Below are 8,026 nucleotides of genomic sequence, written 5' to 3' on the forward strand. Positions count from 1 at the left end.
AGATCCCATTTCTGACAAACTGCCACGAACTTTAGGCTGGTTCATTTGGTTTGTTTTTGGTTCGTCACTGCAGATAGCCTGGTGCCAATCAATCAGTTTCCTAGACAACAGGGGATGGACTTCCTGCAGACCTTCTGCTGACCCGGAAGTGATGATTTTCTGACCTGGATGTGATGTTTTCATGAACCAAACGAACTGGTTCGTGAACCAGGGGCAGGTTCGTGAAAGTTCATGGTTTGTGAAATTTGATGAACCACGAACCACATGGTTTGTTTTTTTTTCGGTTTGTGCCCATCTCTAGTTAAAACAGCAGGGGATTTGCAGTATCCAAAGAGGAATGGTGTGTTATCAGTGAGCAAATGGATTAACTTTAGTCTTGAAACAACAGGTGCTAAAACCAAAAGTAATAGCGTAAAGCAATTTCTAAAGGGGGGAACATAATCAAAAGTCTTAGTGTTACCAGAATTACAACTAGATACCATAGTTGAGATACAGTACATCTAAGATTTGCATGTATATAATTCCCATTTAGATTTTTATAATTAACTCCTTCATATGATCAAACACAAATGCTTGATGGGGAGGGAGATCCAATAATCCTTTTTATGTATTACAATTTTTTAATTCTTTGTGTTAGAAGCAGCTGAGTCAATTACTTTATATGCTTTAAGCAATGTTACCATGTGCACCTGTGGCATAAATCGAAGTCACAAAGTAAGAGTTTCTCTACATAAGACATCTTACATAGGGATGCTCAAGTAAAAGATCTTACACTTGTTCTCCCATTGTGGATAAACATGCACTGCTAGGGAGATAGAGTACACTTGAATATAAGACCACACAGAAAGGAAGTCACTTGAGCGTCCCCACATAAGATGTGTTGAGAGACTCTGAGAGAGGATCTGGAGGAGTCAGCTGTGTTAGTCTGTAGTTGCAAAATAGTAAAAAGTCCAGTAGCACCTTTAAGATAACCAACTTTATTGAGGCATAAGCTTTTGAGAACCACAGCTTCTGACGAAGAGAGCTGTGGTTCTCAAAAGCTTATTCCTCAATAAAGTTGGTTAGTCTTAAAGGTGCTACTGGACTAGTAGCCCATTGATTCCCTTGGGCTTAGTCTAGAATAATTCTACATTGGATGGCATTGAAAATAACTGCTTTGTGGTATTTTGAGATAGGTAGCCATGCTGGTCTGCAGTTGAACAGCAGGATTTTCAGACTAGTGGCACTTTACAAACTAACAAGATTTTGAAGGTGTAAGCTTTTGAGAGTCAACGCTCCCTTCCTCTGAATTTTTAGAACATAAGCCAGTGTTTAGCATGCAAACAAGCGCTCAGAGCATTGATTTAAGATGAAGCTGCTGTTAGCAGATCAGCATATTCTTATTTTGAATATTCTAACACAATCATTTAAGACTTTATGGGAAATTGATAAGAAATTGATACAGAGACCCTTTTGCCACAACTGTAGAGTTCTACGTTCGGGCCCATTTCGATAGTAGGGTTTGGAGTAAGGTAATTAAACAGAGATTTCTGCATTCTTGTCAACTATTTCCCCACTATTCTGTATCCAGAGCTTACCAAAAAAAATCATAATAAGCCCTTGTTCCTCAGTCATGCCATCCTACCTCATCTCATTCTCATTCCTGGACTATATATATATATATAATAGTTCAAATCAGAACGCTTCACAATGCAATCAAAATAAATCCAAACAAACAACCAGGGCTCATGTTATGGGATCAACAAGAATATGGCCATGTTTTTCTGCCCTCCTCCAGATAATCCAGAACCAGGATTTTGGGGGGGGGGGGGAATACAAGATTCTCAAAATCTGGGTCAGAATCTCTTATCTGGGTTAGATAATCTCTGATTTTATCAGCTATTACGCCCTATGTGGAAACATTTCTGGGGGCTGAGGGGGGATTTTTAAAGCTAACTCCCCAAATTTGCAGGGAACGTACTCTTGACTGTCCCCTAAAGACCTCCAAAATTTCAAGAAGATTGAACCCCGGGGTCCAAGTCTACAGGCCCCTGAACAAGCTGCCTCCAGCTACTCCCCATTGTTTCATAGCGAGGAAACATTTCCAAGGCTTTAGAACACTGCAGTTAACCTCCCCGCAACACACCTTTGCTTGGGATTCTCTGGTTCAGCATATCCCCCCGCAAACTTATTGTCAGAGAATCCTAATGCTGAACCAGAGAATCCCAATGTCAACTTAGAAATTCTCAATGTCAAACCAAAGAATCTCTTTTACTGCAGCAAAGGGGGAGTGAGACTTGCCAAGTCATGGTGCTTAAAAGGCAGCCAGTGGTGATGGCTTGAAGAGGTTCTTTTGGAGCTTGGAGGGGGCAGAATGGGATGGGAACCCACTCTGCCTCCTCCCCCACCCCCACCAACCTCATGCTGCTCTCCAGCACCATTTGCACCACTGCTTGCATTCTCACTCACTGCTGTGGCTGCTGGCCGGGTGCTGTGGCTTCCTGTCTTGGCTGGATAATCCTGCCCAGCAGAGTTCAGCACCCAGATCCAATCTTGGGGTGTGTGGGTGTGTGTCAACCTGGGGAACTTGCAAAGCTGGATTTTGCATAAATCCAGGTTTTTGGCAGTTTCCAGAGCCGAATCACACCCCTATAATTGTCATCCATTTCAGCTAGCAATGATTAGTTCCAGGGCTTTTTTTCAGCTGGAATGCGGTGGAACGGAGTTCCGGCACCTCTTGAAAATGGTCACATGGCTGGTGGCCCCGCCCCCTGATCTCCAGACAGAGGGGAGTTGAGATTGCCGTCTGCGCCGCTCGGCGGAGCAGAGGGCAATCTCAACTCCCCTCTGTCTGGAGATCAGGGGGCGGGGCCACCAGCCATATGACCATTTTCTCCAAGAGCAACCCACTGAGTTCCACCACCTCTTTTCCCAGAAAAAAAAGCCCTGATTAGTTCTAAGCACACAAATGCTGATTCTCAAACCTGAAGTGAGCCTTCTCATCCCAGCCACTCTACAGGTTGCCTATGGCAGCCTGCAATTTCTGTGCGGTGTCCAGCTGTTCCCACTTAGGAGCAATCTTGGCCTGCACCACTATTAAGATACTGAGCGATACCCTCCCTTTCTTGCATGTTCAAATATTCACAGTCGCTATTAGAGGGAGATTGTGGGTTGGATCCAGCAGCCTTCTTCATGAAATCTTGCCTTGTTCCCATCCTTCCCATGTGGTTTTCCTCCATGTTGCCCCCATGTTCCCACAGCCTTTTGGGCACTCAAAGGGGACCCCTGCCTTTCTTAAACTCTGGAACAGCTGGTGAGATCCAACTGCTAAAGTGATATTCTCTGCAATCCCTTCCAATTTTCTAGCCGTAGTGTTTCATTTTTCCAGCAGGCCATCTTGGATTTTATGATCCTTTTGGTAAGTCTGACATGTGCATTCCCTATTTGCGTGCTATATTTTCCCATAGGTGGGAATGATTTCAGCATATGAAAAACACAAGAAGCATAAGAACCGGGCAACCAGCAGCTCTGTTGGGACAGTATACTAGCCACTGGCCATCTAAAGCAAACATGAAGGCATCAGGAAAACAGGTTCATTTGTTTTCTTCTTTGTTCCCTGAAGAGAGGGTCTTTCCAAACTGACCCTCAGCCTCTGGAGGATACTTAGCCCACTCTTGCCCTGGCGATTGGTCTTTGGGCTGAGCAGCGAAAAGACATTTCCTGCTTTTGGTGGGGAGTGTAACAGGAGCCACGGATTTCACTCTCAGCCATGAGCTGAAAGAGAAAGGAAATTGGAACGCCGTACGGTAATTAATCATTCACTATGAGACCTGTCAAAACCTTTTGTAAAGCTGATAACTGCTGTCGGTAACCAGCTAGCGCCCCGCCATCTGTGATTGCTTAAAATATCATCCAGGACTCAGTTAAACACATTTTACATTTCTGCTCCAGCCCATTTCCAGGGTATTCTTCGGGGAAGTTTGGCCTGCCCAATCCTTTGCCAAGAGAGGGAGGTTGCTGGGATCGACGAGCCGTGCTTGGCATTTGTGGACTAGCTGGGGTTTCTAATCTGTTTGCATTTCTTTAGGTTTTGTATACCCTCAGCACTCACGGTTTTGCAACGGGAATGTGCAACAAGAGGCCTAGAACTACCTCGGTGGTGAGCAACAAACTGAACAAGAAAACTGCTGATATGACAACTTCTGCCGATCCAAAGACTGGAGCTCTCCATTGGAAACGTGATCAAGAAAATGCATTTCCATGACCACCCCCTGGGGATCCCTTCCGCCCTTCCTCCAAGAATATCAAGAAGTTTACTATTACTATTACTATTACTATTACTATTACTATTACTATTACTATTACTATTACTATTACTATTACTATTACTATTACTATTACTATTACTATTACTATTACTATTACCACAACAACGATGACAACACAAGTACAACAACCAGGGTCACAAAAATTAATCATGCAAGGTTGATATAAATTTTTGTATTAAATCCAAAGTGCAACAGTGCAGAGGTGTAATATATCTCAAACAAGATTTAAAGTGCATATATATACAAGAAGAGGTAGTCTATCGGGTAGACAATAAATATATTTCTATATACAATGAATATTCTGGTGGTGGGAGAGTGTAGACAGATGGAAGGATGCACACAGGAAATGTCCATATGTCCAAGAGTGGAAAAAGGACGTGTCCAGAGACACCTAGCCGACGGGCTACAGCTTGCTATTTCCAATTCCCGTTTCGGTCATTCTTCATCCTGGGCTAGACTCTATGGACTATAAATAAAATTAACCCATCAGTAATAAGCATTATACACAGCCTGACCAATGTAGCTACTGGTTTACAATCTAGGCAATTAAAAGTTTCCTTACTGTCCACTGGCATCTCCCCTCACTCCACACACCATTGCAGTTCCAAGTACACCGATAGTTACAACTAGTACCAGACACACCCCATGTTTATATAACAAGCCTAGGGTTATCCAATTAGGGAAAAAAACCTCTTAAAGGGGCAGTGTCAGCAGGACACAAAACAGAAAAGTAACCAATACAGCACAAATGCAAACATGACAGAGAGGCAATACATGTACAATTAATCCATATACAAGGCAAATACAGAGAATGGACCATAGTATATACATATCAGGCAATCATAGATGGAAACACCCTGCTGTTTATCCTAGGAAACAGGAATAATCCATTGTAAGATTTAAACCCCCCGGCGTCAGGCTCTTGAGTTCAAAAATCCACCTCGCCTCCGCTTGCAAAAGGTGCTTGGTGCAATCATGCATGGCAGGTGTATCACATCTTTCCAAGACGGAGACAGACAGCTCCCTGTTGTCAATATGCTGCGCTAGAAAGTGTTCCACTAGGGGTGCCTCCCTGGTACAGGTTCTTATACGTGACATGTGTTCTTGTATTCGCACGCGTAATTGGCGTGTCGTACTGCCCACGTAATTCAAATGACAACTGCATTGAATTATATATACTACATTAGATGATCTACAATTCGAGAAGCAAGGGGAGTGGCCTCTTCTTGGTGTTATTAGTTTAGACACATTAACCATCAGAGAACACACGGAGCAATCCCCACATGGGAAATGCCCCCCTGGAAGGGGGCGTACCTGTCTGGGCATACGGTATTCTGATCTAACAAGAAAGTCCTTCAAGCTCCTTGTGCGCCTAAGACCCGCTCTGGGGGGGTTCTCGCAACCGGCAATTCCACCCACCAAATGCCAATGCTGTTTCACAATTTTATTTATAGCACCTGAAAAGGGACTGTGATCCAGTGCCCAAGTAATGCTGGAATTAGGCTGTCGATTCCTAGGCTGGAGGAGCGTATCGCGAGTTGTTAACTCTGCTCTCCTAATTGCCGGGGCTCTTACATTTACCGGATATCCTCTAGAGGCAAATGCTGAATCCAGGTACCGAATGTGTTCCCTAAAGTCAGCATAATTGGTGGAGTTCCGTTTGATCCTAAGGAACTGCCCAATCGGTATATTACTTTTCAAATGTTTAGGATGAAAAGAATCGAAGTGTAAAAGAGAACAACGATCCGTGGGCTTCCTAAAGGGACGCACTCCCAGGCTGCCGACAATGACGACGACAACTACTACTACTACTATCATTATTGTTGTTGTTGTTGTTGTTGTTAATATCCCACCCTCCCCACAAGCAGGCTCAGGGCGGGTCACAGCAGTACATAAAATATACAGAGTCGCATCCTATGGGCTATGTGCCGGCTGAGGCCCCGCCAAATGATTCACAGACGCAGCTCGTTTGGTTACCATCGACACAACTTTATTGATTACAGCCCTTTGGAGTCTCGACAAGGTGTAGGGCAGTGAATGCCTGGCGTCAAAAGGCCCTTTGCTGCTTGATGCGTTGTTCCCCAGCAATTCTGATGGCAACTGAGGGATGGCAAGTGATGTCCCACCACTAATTGCTGCTGGACAGCCCTTGCCACCCCCTTAGACTGCAGGGGTGAGCCACTTGTTATGCCCTGCTCACCCCCTTGGATCCGGCCTAATGCCTCAAAACTGCCAAACCACCTAAAGTTGTGACTGGCCACCCCAGCAACCCCAAAACTAAGGGAGGGTGAGCAGGGAAGCGTCTTGCTCCTGCTGTGGCTGGTTGGGAATGGCGCCAACCACACGTCTTCCTATGGAAGAGGGTCTCCTGGTGGAATCCTCCACTTCTGTAACTGACCTTCACCCCAGCCTAGCCCTTGAGTGCAACACAGCCCACCATGAGTCTGCGCACTTCCTATATACACAGTTCTCCCCACGATGATTTAGTGGCCATTTCCACACCTTCATCCAGAATGCCGCAGAACGTTGCAAAAAAAACCCACGGAAGATAGCATCTTCTCACACGAGTTTTGTGCGACATCATGCGAAAAGACGCTATCTTCCATGGTTTTTTTCACACTGTTCCACAGCGTTCCAGATGAAGGTAAGTAGTGTGGAAACGGCCATCTTCACAGGTTCTAAATGAGAATGACTGGCCCAAGTTTCACAGTAAGTGGGGACTCGAACCTAGAACTCCCCAGAACAAAGCGCTAACAAATTAAAATGAGTGCCACAATAAAACAGCGCCGCTCCTGTGCCTGGTTTGGGGTAATTTCTGATTCCTCCCCCACTCCTCCGTTCCCTGGCTTCCATCTTTATGCTCTGCGCAGAGCCTGAAAAAAAACATTACTGACACATGTAAGAAGTGATGGAATCCTGAGGCGATTCAACCACTTCAAGGTCAGGTTACAGTTGCAGAATGTTCCCCCTTTAAAAAAAAAAGACTCTGCCTGACAGTAGGAATAAAGCTAGCACAGGATTTGAATTGTCATCTCCAAGCTAAATCCCAGTTCAAAGAATAACTGAAGTTCAAATAAACTGGTTTCACATGATGTCTGGACTGAGCTTTAAAACTATTTTATACCAGTACGCAGGGCTTTTTTTCTGGGAAAAGAGGTGGTGGAACTGAGTGGGTTGCCATTGGAGGAAATGGTCACATGGCTGGTGGCCCCGCCCCCTGATCTCCAAACAGATGGGAGTTGAGATTGCCCTCCGCGCCGCTCTGCGGCACGGAGGGCAATCTCAACTCCCGTCTGTCTGGAGGTCAGGGGGCGGGGCCACCAGCCATGTGACCATTTTCAAGAGGTTCCGGAACTCCGTTCCACCGCGTTCCAGCTGAAAAAAAGCCTTGCCAGTCTACAAGCAACATATTTTCATACTATTCCTGGAGACTATTTTCCTTGCTATGCCTCTATGTTTGCATTTGGTCCCGTATTCTCTTTTGTAAACAGCAAACGGAAAATTGTGAAATTAAATGTTAGCTTTTCTTTTTGAGATTCAGAGGACTCCTTGTCAACTAAAAACTGTTCAGTGGGTCATTTCTGCCTGATGAAATGTCCTGTGAATCTCGGAAGCATGCATAGCCCTACCTCAGATTAACTCTCTTCTTATCTTCTGCACTTTGGAATTAACAAAGCACCTGGTGTCTGCCGAGCTGTCTTTCCAGTGAAAAACAGCTA

Source organism: Eublepharis macularius, chromosome 7, assembly GCF_028583425.1.
Source record: "Eublepharis macularius isolate TG4126 chromosome 7, MPM_Emac_v1.0, whole genome shotgun sequence".
NCBI classification, from domain to species: domain Eukaryota; kingdom Metazoa; phylum Chordata; class Lepidosauria; order Squamata; family Eublepharidae; genus Eublepharis; species Eublepharis macularius.